This window comes from Emydura macquarii, unplaced genomic scaffold (genome assembly GCF_026122565.2).
Source record: "Emydura macquarii macquarii isolate MOO-44397 ecotype Brisbane River unplaced genomic scaffold, CSIRO-AGI_Emac_v2 contig_1551, whole genome shotgun sequence".
Taxonomy (NCBI): domain Eukaryota; kingdom Metazoa; phylum Chordata; order Testudines; family Chelidae; genus Emydura; species Emydura macquarii.
Window position 1 is genome coordinate 20,086,907 of NW_027131688.1, and position 17,025 is coordinate 20,103,931.

Consider the following 17,025-nt stretch of genomic DNA (forward strand, 5'->3'; position numbering starts at 1 on the left):
ACCCTGCAGCTCTTCTTATGCTAGCCTGCTGGGCCCTCTCCTTACTGTTTGCTCCTTGCAGCCTCTCTGATTGGCTCTTCCCACACAGCTGCTCTAGGTAGCTTGGAGGACCTCTCTACTGCCCTTTTCTGGGAGAGGGTGTGGCAAGGCCACAAGGGCTCCAGCAGGGGGCCTCTGCACCTAGTCCACCCCGTCACACATGTTCACCTGCATGGGTTCAGGTGAGAGGGCCTTCACAGGGGTTGTGGGCGATGCCGGGGTACGGGGTGGAATCCCTTTCTTCTTGAGTTGCTACTCACTAAATTGGGTGTCAGTTCAAAGGCACAGCTCAATAAATGCATCTAGATCTCTAGAGAGGGCTCCAAGTAGTTATTTTCTTGCTGAGACCAAGATGGAATTGGTGTAGCTGGGCTGGCTCATTCCAAGCTGTATCAGCTGCCAGGCATTGGAACTGGGCTGCATATGTTGCAGCTGACCCTCAAAGCCTGTCGTAGTCTCTGTAGGGCTGCTTCCATGATGAGAGCTCAGTGTGGGTCATTGAAGATTGTTGCAGAGACCCTCAGGAATGTGTCTCAGCTGGCCAGTACGGGATGATCCTGCTCTAACAGAGGGGACACCCAGTCCAGGGCCTTATCTGTTAGAAAGTTGATGACCAGTCCCCCCTTTGCCTGGTCTATCTGATAGGCCTTGCACTGTAACATGAAATAGAGCCTGCACTGGTTCACAAAACCCTGAAACTTGTTATAGGTCCTTTTGTAGTGCTCTGGTAAGGGTAACAGGAGCCATGAGGCTGTGGGAGACATTCCAGCTTGCAGTCCTGTGATCTGTTCTTGCAGAGTGCAGTTTTCTGCCTGGAGCTGGTCCGTTATGGCCTGTAAGACTTGGTTTTCTGTCTGTAGGTGAGCAGTCTGCTCCTGGATGCTCAGTGTTGCCTGGGGCGCTGCACATTTTCAGGTAGGACGAGCCTAGGAGGAGACTGAAGCAGTCTGAGCAAACTGTAATGCCCGGTGGCAGAGACGGGCTAAGGGGCAGTGTAGAGCAGTAGTCAAGTGTGCATGGGTGATTGGGTAGCTGGAGGTCAATTGGCATTAGAGGTAGTCTGGTTCTCACAGTGGTCAGTAGCTAGAAGATCCAATCCATAGGGCCAGGTCAGTGGGTTAGGGAGGTGAGGTGAGGTGGCAGGGCAGGGTAAGGCAAGGCAACAATGCGGAGTAGGCAGCAGACAGCATGCAATGGTCTGTTCCTCAGACTGGTTCCTTTCAGTGCTTGGGCCTTTATATAATCCAGGTACCCAATGAGAGTGCTGCCTGTCCACCCAATCAGGAGCCTGGGGCATGGCTGCTATGGATCTGTAGGCCTTTAGTACTAAGGCTGCTGTTCAGGGGCAGTGGTTCATGGCACGGCTGTGGTGCAGCAGTGAACGATGCTGCCTAAGGCCTTGGTGGACCTGTGTTCAATAGCAGGGTCTTGACAGATGCTTGGTGACTTTTCTCTCTGCTTGGGGCACAAGGAATATTGTCTCTTATGGGGGAAAAAGACTAACACTACTATTCTTCATAAGGATCTTGTAGAAATGAAACAATAATACAAACCCAAACAAATGAAATGCCACGCCCCAAAATAACAAAGGCAGACTTTATTGGCAACAGAAAACAGGCTCTAGGGAAGTAAAGGATTAAGGTTAACTAATAAATACTAAAACATTAATAAATGCAACAAATTCCCCATTTCTCATTCACAACTGTACCACAACCCCCAGTTCTCTCCCTGGCACCATTCCAGACAGATGGAATGCCTAAGATGAGTCCAGAGATATACGTAGCAGTGCTGCAAACATTGGCTGGCTTAAGAAAACAAAAGGGGCTGCCCTCTTACAGTATTTTCACCCCTGAATGTGGCTGGTTCCGCTCTTGGCTCTCTGGTCCAGAGTCCTGTGGAGCAGTAGGGTGCTCTGACAGTTTTAGTAAATCATTCAACAACTTTTTAGATGAAAGATGATCAAAAGATTTTTTTCCCAATGTACACATAGTGATTAACAAACCAAATACATTTGTTTTGGCAAATACTAGTAGCTGAGAATATACAAATATGTGACTACCTGACCTAATTACTGGATGTTGCATGTGAATGTCTTAATGCACTTTAAAGTTGAAAAAGACTTTTCCATCATGGCTATAGAATAGGGAATACTCAGAATTAAGGCATCCAACTTCTTGATCTCAGAGAAGCAAACATGTAAATCCAGCATATGAATAGTTTCATACAAGTCAAATGCACCTTTCCCTTGCAGCTGTTCTGAGTTGTACATAGCCCACAGTTTGGAACACAACTGACTAATGTTGGATAAGATGCTTCCAGAGATTCAAGAGCATCAACTGGAAAATGTGTCTGGAACTCTTTGGGTTCAGCAACTGGACAAATTAAAGGTTCTCTACACTTTCAAAATGTACAGGTAGGACAATGTTCACCTCACAAAAGAGATGCTTTTATGTTGCTTGGCCTTCTCTTGCTCTTTTTCCCCAAAGTTTCTGTGAACCTACCTCCAACACTTCTTTCTAAAACTCGTCAAAAGTTTGTTGCTTTTGGTGAATTTGCTCTGTCTCATGAATCTGCTGAATATAAAACCCAATATTGTACATCTTGGTTTGAAGAATGTCAAACAACACTTCTGTCACTTCAGTCATGTTGCTGTAGAGGAAAAAAAACGAAAACTGAAAATCATCAAGCATGGTCAGAAAACCTTTGGCTGAGGATTTTGTACCACACTTTTGAAGAGTTCAGTCAGAGCTTCTCTGCTCTGCTTCACAGTTTGTACAAGCCTCAAATGAAAATTCGACCTTGTGGTACAGATAGAAGGCAGTCTCCATTTAACTATGTTTTGAAGAAGTTCAGCCTGCTTCGGCAATTGAGAGAAAAAAGCAAATGCTCCTTCTACATTTCTGAAGAAAATCTGACATTTTCTGATATTGTTTGCTGCAAAACTGAGGACAAGATTTAAACCATGAGTGTAACAATGAACAAAAAGTGCAACAGGGAAACTTTTCTCAAACACCTTTCGGAAGCCCACTATATTGCCTTCCATTACTGTTGCATCATCGTATGTCTAAATTACCATCCTGTCACCGAATTTAAACTTCTGGCACATTGTTTCAAATGCTGGCCAAGCCAGCTGCAGTTGGATTTTTAGTAACATCAACAAATCAACAGTGTTCTGTAACATCACCACTCTTGGTCTCCTAACACAGTACAGTTGAAAGCTGAGACTTACTGGCAATATCCAAAGTTTCATCAAGTAAAATAGGAACAAATGGTGCTGCCTCAACTTCTTTGGCAATGACATTAAGTTGGACATTACTTACTGCTTTGATTAGGTCATTTTGAATTCTGTTTGATGTTCCAGAAAAACCAGTAGAGGTTTCCAAATGCTACTTGAGTAAAGGATCAAACTCACTGACTAATTGCCCTGATTCAGGGAGTCATCTGATTTGTTATACCCAGGAAACATCAGCTCTGGTTCTCTGAGATGACATAAAACATGAATTACTAGTCTTTGCAAAATAGTTCAATTCTGACAAACCTTTTCTTTGTGTTGTCTCACAGCAATTCTCCATTGTTCATCTAATTGAAGATCAACATGAGCTAGTCCAAATATTTATGTTTACAGGTTACTGGGTATTGCTGGCTAGTTTTATATTGTCTAGAGGCATTGTGTAGGTTGTTTAGGTTGTTATGTCTTGCCTTTTTCCACACATTCTTTTCGATGAAAAGCAGACAGGGCCAGTAGTATAGCTTGTTTATTTCTGCACTCAGATCCATTCATATTTGTTCGCCATTTCACTGAAATGCTGTTTCAGTTATTTTCCTATTTTTCTCTAAGTACTCACTAATTGCAATTTTGGTTTTGGCCTTCAGTTTCTTATAATTGCTGGTTTTGTTGCATTGTCTCTTGCACTAAATGAATGAGTGAACAAATTTTGCACTAAACTTTCCATCTGCACAAAGAGTTTGCACCACTAGCTCTATTCTATCATGGGATGATTCAGTTCACGCTTGAATGCCTTAGCTATTTTTTCCAATGCACAGCCAATCAGGAAATGAGTTGCTGCAGAGTCATGTTGCCTAGGCAACTTTGAGCATTGCATGAATATAGCCAACATGAACAGGTTGATTACATGCAGGGCTTTCATATTCTTGTAGAATAAAACATTTTGGGGCATGCAGCGCATGTGTTGCATGCACAGATATAATGCCACTGTGTGGAGATCTCAGCTGGCTCTAGGTAATCATTGCCAGGTCAGATCTCTGCCATGCTAGATGCTGGTCTCTGCAGGGCTAGAACTGTATGACCCATGCACTGGTCCCACAGCAGTTCAATGTCTCACTTTGTGGGGTAGAGGAGTAAATCAAAGACTCCCTGAGTTGTTCTGGTTCTCACTCAGCTCCAAACTCAAAAGCCAGAACTGAAACTAAATCTAGGTCCTTTGTCTCTGAGTCAAGCTGTTCCCTCCTACTGACTGGCTCAGCGGTCTTGCAAACTGCCTCTATAAATCACTCTCACTGTCAGAAATCTCCCTGTTGGCTTCTGCAGAAGTTTCCAGTCTATTCTGTCCACACCCCAGATTCTAAGCATGCTGGGAAATGGTGTCAGAGGACTTGGTAGTCATTTTTGTTGTAGTTGATAGGGTAGGTCTCTTAGGCTTAGTCCAGCGTTCCAGGAACTGGTAAACATTTTTCTTTTCTTTTCTTTTTTTATTCTACTAATTTTTAATTAAAAAAAAAAATCCTGTTAAACTTGTAATTTTTTGCTATTTTTGAAACTTTTTGATGGGATCCTTAGGTTTAATTATCAGTGGTCATTCTGTGTCTCTTTTCTGTCTTTGCCACTGTGTTTTGCCTCACCCCTGAGTGCTGCTGGATGCAGGTTGGATAAGGGAAACCTTTAGTAATGAGGCAAGTGTCATATGGCTGTAACAGGGTGCCAAAGTCTTTGAATACTTCAGTGGTTTGTGGTGCAAATATTTATATTACCATAGTAAATAATTTGTTAAAGTGAAAAAATGATAATTGAAATAAAATGTCGAGGCAGGGATTTTTTTCTTTGTTTTGCACATGTTAGGTGCCAGGTACATTTACAATATTATATAAGTTAATAATAACTAATAATAAACACGATTGCCTCATAAAGATCACTCCACACTGGGTTCAGAACCTTCCTAGCTACAAACATGTTCAAACACTGCATTGCTAGTAGATTTCTAGCATGATTTCATGAACCACACTTAGTTTTTTCCCCTGAGAATACCCCTTTAGACATTCTGGGGCTCCATCTTCACTTAAAAAATGTCTGTGTCCTGAAGTGATTTTCAAGGTTAGCTCTTAAAAAGCATCTTAAGATCCATAGTTTTGCCAGCTGATGCTGGTCTGTATGGTCAGGGTAAACGTCTTAAAACCAACAATTGAAACCCTGGAGATGTGTTTAAAAAATCATTTAAAAATGTTTTTCTATCCATACTGGCTGGCATAAGCTACCCGAAATGGTCCAAAGAAACAATCTGAAAAACCATTTCCAGAAACAGATATTTTTGTAGTGCTGACAGGCCTACAGTAAATTTTTATATGGGGTAAATCAGAAGTAACTCCACTGAAGTCAACAGAGTTACACTGGTGTAAAAAAAAACCTGGTATAAGTGAGATCAGAATCAGGCCCCCTGAGTCTTTGTAGATTATCCTCTTTTCACCTGAATCTTTCATATGTTACTTAACCCTTGTCTACACTGGGTTTTTTTTGCCACCATTGTAGCCCCACTAATGTAGCCACATAAGTCCAAACCTTTGGTAGAGGTGTTACCAAACAGTTAGAGGGATACTCTATAAATCTTTATTTAAAACAAATCGCAGGACCCCTCCATCCTTCAGGTCCAGCCCCTTTTCCTATATCTCTATCACCAGGTAGTCTCTGAATTAAATGACAAGCATATAAGGTGCAACAGGTAAATATTTATTCCTGGGCACAGCAAACACAAAAATAAATGCTTGGGAGTTGAGAGAAAGCAGGTATAAAACCTAGAACCCTTACCCATAAAACACAAACCATGGGTAATAACAGGAAAGGGGTTCAATAACGTCACCATTTGCCTTCTCTCGAACAAGTGTTGTTAACAAACAGACAAGTAAAGGATAGGTAGCAGGAGCAGGACTGGAACTGGGAAAACACGACATGAACACAGGAACAGGTAAGTCAGGCATGTCAGGAGAAAATCAGGAAAGATGGCAAGAGACTTGATCTTGACCTGTCGATCAAATCCTCCAAAGCACAACCGTCACTTTCACTGTCTCTGAAGATCAACCGCGCTCATGCTGTCACCAGAGCAAACAGCGCCAGGCTGCCCTGTTCTTGCGTATATATGTCCTCCTGTTGCTAGGCAGGCTTTTGGAGTTTCTGCTGCTAGTTTCCCGCATTTAGCTCAAAAGAGTAGAAAAAAGTTCATAAAGAAGATATTCAAAAATGGAGGATAGTCCAGACAAAATGAGTTCTAAAACAAAATGAAGTCCTTACACTTAACCAGACTTGCTCCTTACAGAGGTGATGTGTAAACCATGACTTGCATTTCTGCAGTTTATCCAAGTTTTGATATCTAAAACATGCAACTACTTCTCTGATCTGCATGAAACCTTGAAGTTGTTTCTTTCAGCTGACAATCTTGTACTGTTTTCCTCTCTGTACAAAAGAACACAATCTACTCCTATTTTTTCACCCATTTTACAATCACACAATTGCACACAATCACTCCTCCTTGTAAATGAAGGGATACTGTAGGAGAACGCAAGACTTGTTTTCTGTGTTATTGTACTTCTCCTGTACCATGAGTTTTAGTATCCTATTAAAGTGGTTGGCATTTCTGTGGTCAGATAATTATCTGCTTTGTCTTCTGTTACTTCTTCATTGTTATCTCCAACAGGTCTTTGTCAAAGGGTTTCTTCTAGTTTAATGTGCCACTTCCCCTTGAATATTGGAAATATATCACATTCCGGGATGCAATCCAGACCAGCAAGGGGTTGTGTCACCTGCCCTACAAACTTCAGTGTCTCACAATGCTTTGCTGTTGTAGCTCCCAACCTGGGTTGCTCACAAACAGCCAAACAGCATTCAGGTCACACCTTGAGTGTCTGTGTATAGCTGTAGTCCTGATCCAGCAACTCTGACCCCCATAGCCTGTTAGCAACACACCAGCCACACTCTAGCTTCCAGCAGCCTTTGTTACTTCCTGCAGGGTGACTCCAACACACCCCCACTCCTGAATTTCCCCAAAATGTGTGTTCTGCACTGTCCAGCCCTTTCCTGGACAGTTCAGATATTATAGGTACATTGCCCCTGTAAGGGGTCAATATCCAACAGCCTGATACTTTAAACGGAGTTACCAAACAGCTCAGTTTAAAAACAACACTGGATTACTTTTGATTAAAAAATAAAACAAATTTATTTAAGTACAAAGAGAAAGATTTTAAGTGAGAACAAGTATAATGCATTTAAGTCAGAAACGGGTACAAGAGAAATAAAGATAAAATGCTTTCTAGTAACTAAAACTTAACAAACTAGACTTGATTCAAGGTCATCAGCGATTACTCGAGTCAAGGATGATCTCTTTCACAGGTTTTATTTTATATGGGTCCTTTGACGACTGAAGAGCCCAATCCTTGAGCTGCAGACTCATTAGCAGACATTGCAGGTGGTGGTGGAAGGCAGGGGAGAGCCACGATTGCTGCATAACAGTTGTCTATCCTTTCTTTTCTGTCGTTTTTCTGATATCAGAGCAAGGCAATTTTCCTGAAAAGTATCTGTTCCTTCTCTGACAAGTCTTCTCCAGTTAGCCTTGTCTTGTGCTACTGTCTCCCAGTGTGTGGTGTTGATACCACATCACTTGATGTTTATCCTGAGGGTTTCTTTGAAGCTTTTCTTTTGGTCTCCCTGTTTCCTTTCTCCTTTGGTGAGTTGGGCACACAGCAATTGCTTTAGTACGCGTGCATCACAAATGCGCACGCAGTGCCTGCTCCACCTCAGCTGGTGCTGGATAATCAGGGCTGCAACACTGAAGATGTTGGCCTCCATGAGGACACTAACATTAGTGCATGATCCTCCCACTTTATATTGAGGATCTTCCAGAGAAGGTGCTGGTGTTCCAGGTTTTTCAGTGTTTTCTGTAGATCACCCACGTCACAGCTGTAGAGGAGAGTTGGAATTACCACGACTTTATAAACTAAAGGTATGTATGTCATGGTTATTGAATACCCAGTGAGACAGTATGCAAAAGGCAAGGCTGGCACAGAGGATTCTGTGCTGAATCTCAACGTCTATGTTTGTCCTCTGAGAGATATGGCTGCCGAGGTAGGCAAATGTTCTACATTTTCCGTTTCCTCTCTGTTAATATAGATCTTCCTTGCTGGATCTGATGATCGACTGGTGGAGAACTTTCATTTTGTCGATATTCAGGGTTAGCCCTAGCCTTCTGTAAGTTTCTAAGAAGCAGTTAAGGGCTTTTTGTAGATCCTCCTTTGAGTGTGCAACTACAGCACAATCATCTGTGTATTGAAGTTCAGTTAATGTTGATGATGTTACTTTAGTTCTGGCACGGCGACAAGAGAAGTTGAAGAGGTTGCCATCAGTCCAATATTGGATGCCAATGCCTTGTGGCAGATGGTCTTGGATTAGCGTTTTCATAACTGCTAGGAAAATGGAGAAGAGAGTGGGTGCCGGTACACAACCTTGCTTTACGCCAGTTTGGATGACAAAGGGCTCTGAGGTAGAGCCACTGTACAGGATGGATGCAGTAATCTGCTCCTGAAGGAGCCTTACAATGGTGGTAAATTTGCTTGGACAGCCAAACTTTGACATGATTTTCCACAAAGTCTCACAGTGGACAGAGTCAAAAGCTTTGCTCAGATCAGTGAAGGTCATATACAACTCCTGGTGTTGTTCTTGACATTTTTCCTGGATCAGCCTGGCTGCAAAAATCAAGTCGTTGGTGCCTCATGAAGGTCTGAAGTCACACTGGGACTCTGGGAGTACTTCCTCTGCAAGAGGGAGCAGATGATTCAGTAAGATTTTAGCAAGAATCTTCCCAGCGATGGAAAGGAGGGTGATACCTCGATAGATGCCACAGTAAACCATATCTCCCTTTTTGAAAATGGTGATGATGTTAGCATTGCGTAAGTCAGTGGGAATTTCTTAGGTGCACCAAATTGTGAGGAGCAGCAAATGGAGCTTGTTTGTGAGTGTTTCTCTCCCTACTTTCAGTACTTCAGCTGGTATGCCATCAGGACCAGGTGCTTTATTGTTCTTCATTTGCTTAATTGCTTTGCAGGCCTCCTCAGATGTTGGTGGGTTGGCGAGAGTTTCCCAGACTGGGGTATTGAGGGATGGAGTTGATGGTGTCGTCAGTCACAGCTGATTCTCGATTTAGAAGCTTTTGGTATTGTTCCTTCCAGTGCTCTTTGATGGATTCGTTGTCTTTAAGAAGGGTTAATACCATCTTCAGATCTCCGTGGAGTGAGGCCACATGAGCGTGGTCCATACAGAGTCTTGCAGAAGAAGCTTTGAATATCATTTCTGTCAGTGAATGCTTGAATTTGTTTTGCTTTGCCCTCCCACCATCTGTTTTTGATTTCTCAGATCCTTCCTTGAACCTCAGCTTTGAGCTGATGGAAAGAGCTCTGCTTCTGACTGGATGATGGATGATTTTGCCAGTCACAGATAGCTTTTCTCTTCTGATCCACGAGGGCTGTGATCTCAACGTTGTTATTGTTAAACCAGTCCTAATGGCAGCGAATAGCAAGGCTATGGGATTTCTCACAAGCCTCATGGATGGTTTGTTTTAGAGCTTCACAGTCTTCTTCAACACTTGTGTTGTCGTTTCCAGGTGTGCATATAGTCAGTTTTTCACTGAGGTGTGCTTGGAAATTCTGTTGGTGCATTGAATCTTTGGGTGTTGTATTGCCATCTAAGTGATTTGGATTGCTTTCTATGTTTTGGTGCAATCCTGATGGACATGGCTGACCTGACTAAGCAGTGGTCAGTCCAGCAATTGTCAGCTCCTTTCGTGACATGAGTAATTTGCACATATCTTAAATCCTGTGTTCTTACAGTGACATAGTCCAGGAAAGGCCATTGTTTTGAATGGGGGTGTTGATAAGTTGTTTTGTATTTGTTGCTTTGTGTAAAGATTGTGTTTGTGATCACAAGGTCATGCTCTGCACATTTGTTGAGTAGAAAAATGATGTTGGAATTGGTCTTGCCCACTCCTTCCTTCCCAATGGTACTACTCCATACATTAGAGTTTTGACCAACTCTTGCGTTAAAGTCCCTTAAGGGGATTATCTTGTCTGTTTTTAAATGGATGTCAGAATTTGTCAAGGTCAGTTTAAAAGGATTCTTTCTGTTCTTCAGCATCAAGTTTTGTTGCATATGCCTGAAGATGGTGGCAAATGACTTATTGACTAGTTGAATGCGGAGGGTCAGAAGGTGCTCATTAATGCTGACAGGGAACTTAGTTAGGTGGTTGACTAGTAGGTTCTTGATTGTGAAGCCAACACTGTATTTGCCTGTTGCTTGCTGGTTTTCCTTTCCAGAAGAAAGTGTAGCCACCATTATCTTCCCTCAAGTGGCCTTTCTCTGCGTGTCTTGTTTCGCTGAAAGCAGCGATATTGATGTTATAGCTTGAGAGTTTTTGGGTGACAATTGCTGATCTGCGTTTGGGTCTTTTGATTCGTCTAGTAGGGTACGGATATTCCAGGTTGCAAAAAACATTTTTTGGTTTTTTGACTGCATTGGGAGTGATCCCTCTGGACCCAGTTATTCATTCAGGTATGGTGGGATAGCCCTATTGGGGCACCTTTTCTAGCCCCTTCCTCATATGGGGTGAGCAGTGGGGTTCAGAAAAAGGTCTGCTGAGTCGTGACCGCTGCTGCCGAAAATGCCCCCTCCCAGTCCAGGGGCACATGATGACCATCTTGCGGTCATTGCCTGCATGTGGGTCTGTGACTAGGGACTCCTGGTGACCACTTCACCTGTCCCAATCACCACTCGCTCATCATGGTAGGACTTTTATGGATGGGGGTGGAGAAAAAGTTCTTCTTGTGAAAGAAGCCTGTGCGTGAGTAGTTTAATGTGGGGAAGTCGTTGTGCACCAGCAGCCACACAAATCTTGATGAAAGAAGCACCTGTATCCAGTGGCAAGGAAATCCAAGACGACCAGAGTTTCTCTTCCATTGCAGCCTTCATCCGCCTGCTCAGATGTTGAGGTCTTTGTGCTGTGTTGTGTGGGTTGTGCTTTGTTGGGTACCTTGTCCTTGACCTTGCCACCATGGGTAACCCTATCAGTGCAAGACTCCCGATGGCATCGCTCTTAGGGTCTTTAGTACATTCAAGCTTCTTCACCACAACAAGGTGGAAGCCCAAGGAGAAGTGATTCAAGGTAAAATCCTTATCACATCTTCCCAGCAACATGGCTGACCAAATTCGCATGATAGAACCCCTCCCATTGTCCAAAGGCTGGTTCCTTTGTCTTCTTAGGTGAAAGAAAGAGAGAGAGAACCTGGGGTTTTTTTGCTCCTCACTTTTATAGTCCAGTCACCATTTGAAATGCATTTTCCTGAGGGTTACCCCTCAGTAAAGTTCCTCCCATGGTGACATGGAGTCTCATGGTGAAAGAGGTTCCATGTTGTTTGCTAAAATGCAAATCAGTCTGTTCCTGCCCCCTCCATTGCCAAAGAATGGCCACTTAACAGGTGATTTCCAATCAACTTTAATGACACCTGGCTAGAGGTATTGACTTGTCCTTTGTCTTTGAGAAACAGGTTTACCCCCTCCGCAGACTTGTCTGATAAACACATTTCAGTTATAATTTCATCTTATATTCATAACTTTACATATCATGTTGCTACACACATTTCACCATGGTATTATTTACCAGTGAGTTATTAGTTTTCAAATGACACCTCACAAGGCATATTTTTACCCAGATTATTATAATAGCATTTAGGGTGTGAAAATAGGGGATACATTCATTCACAGAGTGGTATATTAAAAAATTTTTAATACATGCAAAATTCCTCTTGTTTCTGATCATTTACACTATTGTCTTTTCCAAACATTCTTGCAGTACTACAGCTATAGCCAAGAGTTTTGTATTAAGCCTTATGAATAGATAGTTTCCATTACAAACATTTGCTACATCATAAACTCATGGAAAACAGACATAAGAAAGACCTCTTGGGTCAAATTCTCTGCTGGTGTAAATGCTGGCAACTCCACTGACATAAATGAAGCTGTGTTCATTTATCCCAGCTGAGTATTTGACTGTTTAAATCAGATATCTCACTGTCAAGAAGTTTTTCCTAATATTCAACATAGTTTATCCTGTTATTTCTGTTTATATCACTCCATGCCCACCCTAAATAATTCCTCACCACTCCTGGGAGTTCACACCCTCCTGATATTTGTAGACTGTTATGTCTTCCCTTAGTTTATACATATCCAGTTCTTTAATTTTGATTAGCTCTTAAGGATTGCCTCCTGCCATTGCTATAGAAGTGGTACTATCAATTTCCTTGTTCTGTGGTAAAATATAAAAAGACATTTAGCCAAATTTATCTTCAGTGACTGCAGTGGATTTATATTAGGGATGATTTTGTCCTCTGTGTTGTTTCTATTTGATTTTTCTATGAATTACCTCATGTAACTTTACATGTCATATTATGCATGTTCACGTATACAGTACCTTTCATCCTGAAATATTTCTAACTATATAGATACAGATTCACCACTCAAATGCAGCTACCTCAGGGCACACACAATAGTTTGGGGAAGGGAAATTTTGGTGAAGGGCAGAGGGTCAATACTTCCATGAGAACTTTAGGTAAGATTTTCAAAAGTGCTGTGTTAGCTTAGCTCTGCTATATATAGGCTTCAGTGGTGGCAGAAGTAGGTCAATGGTGAATGCTTTTGAAAATTGCACCCTTAATGCCAAAACTGCATGCCATTCAATTTATCTCCTTCAGAAGAAGGAAAGCAAACTTGACCCTATTGGGATTCACACGTAAGCCATCTCCTTCAGATAAGAAAATGTTCAATAACAAAATATTGTTTCAAAGTTACTAGAATCAGTATCTTCTAGATAACCTTAAAAACAAACAAACAAACAAACAAAAAAAACCCGAGTCCTGTAGCACTTTAAAGACTAACAAATTTAATTTCTGCAGGCATAAGCTTTCTTGGGCTGTAACCCACTTTGTCAGATGTAAGGAATAGAAATCAGATAGGATATATATACATCCAAGGGTAAGGAACAACAATGAGGAAGGTAGTGTAAGCAAAGTCCATTCAGTTAGAGTAGTTGAGGCCTATTCACAACCATTGATTAGGAGGTGAGAATGGGTGAACAGTGACAATTACTTCTTGTAATGAGATAACCATTCCAAGTCCCTATTTAGACCCAAGTTTGATTGTGTCAAGTTTGCAGATCAGTTCCAGCTCAGCAGTTTCTCTTTGAAGTCTGTTTTTGAAGTTTTTTTGTAGAAGTATAGCAACTTTCAAGTCAGCTACAGAGTGCCCCTGGGAGATTGAGTGCTCTCCGACTGGTTTATGGATGTTACCATTTTTTATGTCTGATTTGTGTCCATTTATTCTTTTGTGTAGTAGTGACAGTCCGGTTTGGCCAATGTACATGGCAGAGGGGCATTGCTGGCACGCAATGGCATATATTACATTAGTAGATGTGCAGGTGAATGAGCTCCTTATGGTGTGGCTGATTTGGTTAGGATCTGTGATGGTGTCACTAGAGTCGATATGTGGGCAGAGTTGGCAACAGGGTTTGTTGCAGGGATAGGTTGCTGGGTTAGTGTTCTTGTTGTATGGTGTATGGTTGCTGGTGAGTATTTGCTTCAGGTTGGGGGGCTCTCTGTAAGCAAGGATAGGTGTGCCTCCCACAGCTTGAGCAAGTGAGGGATCATCTGCTAGGATAGGTTGTAGATCCTTAATGATGTGTTGGAGAGATTTTAGCTAGGGGCTGTAGATGATGGCCAGTGGTGTTCTGTTGTTTTCTTTGTTGGGTCTGTCCTGTAGTAGGTGACTTCTGGGTACCTGTCTGGTTCTGTCAAATTGTTTCTTCACCTCTCCAGGTGGGTACTGTAGTTTTAAGAATGTTTTATGGAGATCCTGTAGGTGTTTGTCTCTGTCTGAGGGATCGGAGCAAATCCGGTTGTGTCTTAAGGCTTGGCTGTAGACAATGGATTGTGTAATGTGTCCAGGGTGGAAACTGGAGGCATGAAGATAGGTATTGCGGTCAGTTGGTTTTCAGTATAGGGTGGTGTTAATGTGACCATCCTTTATTTGTATTGTAGTGTCCAGGAAGTAGATTTCTTGTGTGGACTGGTCCAGGCTGAGGTTGATGGTGGGGTGGAAATGATTGAAATCCCGGTGGAATTCTTTGAGGGACTCTTTTCCATGGGTCCAGATGATGAAAATGTCATCAATGTAGCGTAGGTAAAGGAGAGGTGCTTGGGGACGAGTTTTGAGGAAGCGTTGTTCTAGGGCAGCCATAAAAATGTTGGCATACTGTGGGGCCATGCGGATGCCCATAGCTGTGCCACTGACTTGAAGGTATAGATTGGCTCCAGTTGTGGTGTGTTGTTAGGCCCCAGTCCTATGAACTTTTATACACATGCTTAACTTTAAGCACTGGAGTGCCTGAAGTTAATGGGATTACTCACATAGAAGCATATACCTAAATATTTGCAGGATCAGGGCTTTAAAAGTGACCTGCATCGGGGGTAACATTGGTTTGTGCCTTTTTTCTTCATGCCTACAAGGGCTTAGGTAACATTTTCTAAAGCACCTACACTAAGTGCTTATGAAAAAATTGTGTTTATATTTTGTAGGGCAAGGATGTGTTTTATCCTTGATTTTACATTAGAAATTCAGATCCTGTATGCTCTTGAAGACAGTGATGACAGGAAAACTAGTGAGACAATGACATTTGTAGAATAAAGAAGATGGAAGCTGCGCTAGGGGAAGGAATTTTTTTAGTCAGACTGTTTAAAACTGTTTTTATCTGATTTTGTTAATACCTGTCTAACTTCAGTTACTAATTATTATTTGGATAACGGATCTTTGAGTTCAGATGTGAGAATTCTCAAGAAACGTATTCTGATGCATTCAGCAGGTCCTCTAGCAGAATAGCAGACTGGATATTCCTGATATTTCTAATGTAAAAACACAGCCAATTCTACTTCCCAACCCAAACGTTTAAAATGTATAGATCCTAGAATGGGGTCATTAGTGTCATTAATACATGCCTCCTCAACCTAGAGGTTTTAGGGGTCAGTACTATTTTGTTTTTTACATATTACTAAATGGGAGGTGTATCCTGGTGGGCTCCTGGTATGGGAAAGAGGGTCCCAGTATGGAAAAGTTTGAGAAGCTCTGATTTAGTACATATAAAGAAGAGGGAAGGAGAGAGAAGTACAATACTATTTTAAAATAATTCTTTCCAGGTCACCAGGAAAGAATATGGTTATTGAATGAGTACGTAATTCTTTATGCCCTGTTATCAGCTATTTGCTAGTCACATGATTAGGGAGGAGCCAGTCTGACTATGATTCCAGAAGCTCCAACCCTCTCCTGAATTTCAGGTCAGAAAAACCCTCTCTGATTGGCTGCCTTTCTCACTTACCCACCTCCAGCAGAAGTGCAGCTAATCAGGGCTGTTTTGGGAGACTGGCAGGGATCTCCCAGCCCCAAGCCACACAAGAGCCAGCGGAGTTTTTGGATTGGGGGGAGGGGGAAGGGAGCAGTAGACAACATTCTGGGCGGGGGGAGGGGGGGGAGAGGAGGGAATAGAAAGAGCCCAGCAGCTTAGGCAGCCCTGCTATCTCTTCCCTCCTTCCCTCTTGTGAACATCCGCTCTGCAGCAACAGGCCTGGGGAGCCTGGAGCTGCAGGAGGAGCAGCAGTGAGCATGGGGGGAGGGCAGAACTGATATAGGGACAGAACTGATGTTGGAATGAGGGATTAATGTATGGGGGGCTGGGGAGCAGAATTAATTGCTGGACTGGGGGATGGGCAGGTGTATGTGGGGAAGGGGAAAAACACAGCATAAACTAATTAGAAGTTTGAGGGAGAAGCTGGGAGCTCTGCACCAGCCACCAGCAGCTCCTGCAACAGGGGCCAAAATCACCTTCCTCAGTAAATCTGGGAGCACTGGCAACACTAATTGTCACACGTACACGTGCACATGCACACTCACTGGGAGTAAACGGAGAGTTCAAAAATCAACAGGCAGATCAAAAAACACAATATAATTATTTTTTTTAAACTAATGTTTTGGGGACCAGTCTCCTGAATTTTGGGGGTCTGACTCATGATTTGTTAATGTTTGTGGCTGTCAAGTCTGCTTAATTTCACTGTAGTGTGAATACCATGATAGTGTGACTGTAGTGTGAATACTGCTTGATAAATACCATGGGTCACTGGTAAATACCATGGGTCAGCTCTGCGATTGGGAAGCCACAGTGGTTTTGTTTATTTGCCCTGAGGGTAACATTTGGGCTTACATCCCAGGCCCTGCAGAATAATATTTAGTAATAAACATTTGATAAATGTTGCAGTGTTTTTGCAGAAAATCACCTTTGAGTATTACAGCAATTGCTGCTACCACAGAGGTCTGCTAAACACCTGAACCATGCAGAATGGAGAGCTTAAAAGCCCTTCTCTGCTCCAAATAACACATTTTGACCCCTCCAGCAAATCGGTGCAAAGAAGTAGGGGGAGCGGCTCCCACTCACTTCCTTGCACCAGTGCCCCATACCACCGCTTCCTACATCCAGGGGAAAGTAGGCTTTACAGAATAGCTACTTTTCCTCCTTCTGCAAGTGGACTGGGAGTGGAGAAGCCATAGCTCAGCCCTCTCAACACATCCAGTGGTGTAGTAATGCTGGCGTGGTGGGAAGTGTGTGCTGTGATATGGAGAGGCTT

General features: G+C 42.6%; 1 long non-coding RNA gene across 2 annotated transcripts in view; it reads left to right on the plus strand.

Annotated features, from left to right (window-relative positions):
* Positions 1-17,025, plus strand: part of LOC137157621 (uncharacterized) — a 40,963-nt gene that overhangs the window by 8,884 nt on the left and 15,054 nt on the right. Inside the window, exon 1 of one of the 2 annotated variants that reach the window (XR_010921155.1) lies at positions 2,301-2,452. The exons of the other annotated variant lie outside the window; for it this stretch is intronic. This is a non-coding gene — a long non-coding RNA (uncharacterized lncRNA). Of the gene's footprint in view, positions 1-2,300; positions 2,453-17,025 lie in introns of those variants that run through there. 2 annotated transcript variants of the gene reach the window in all.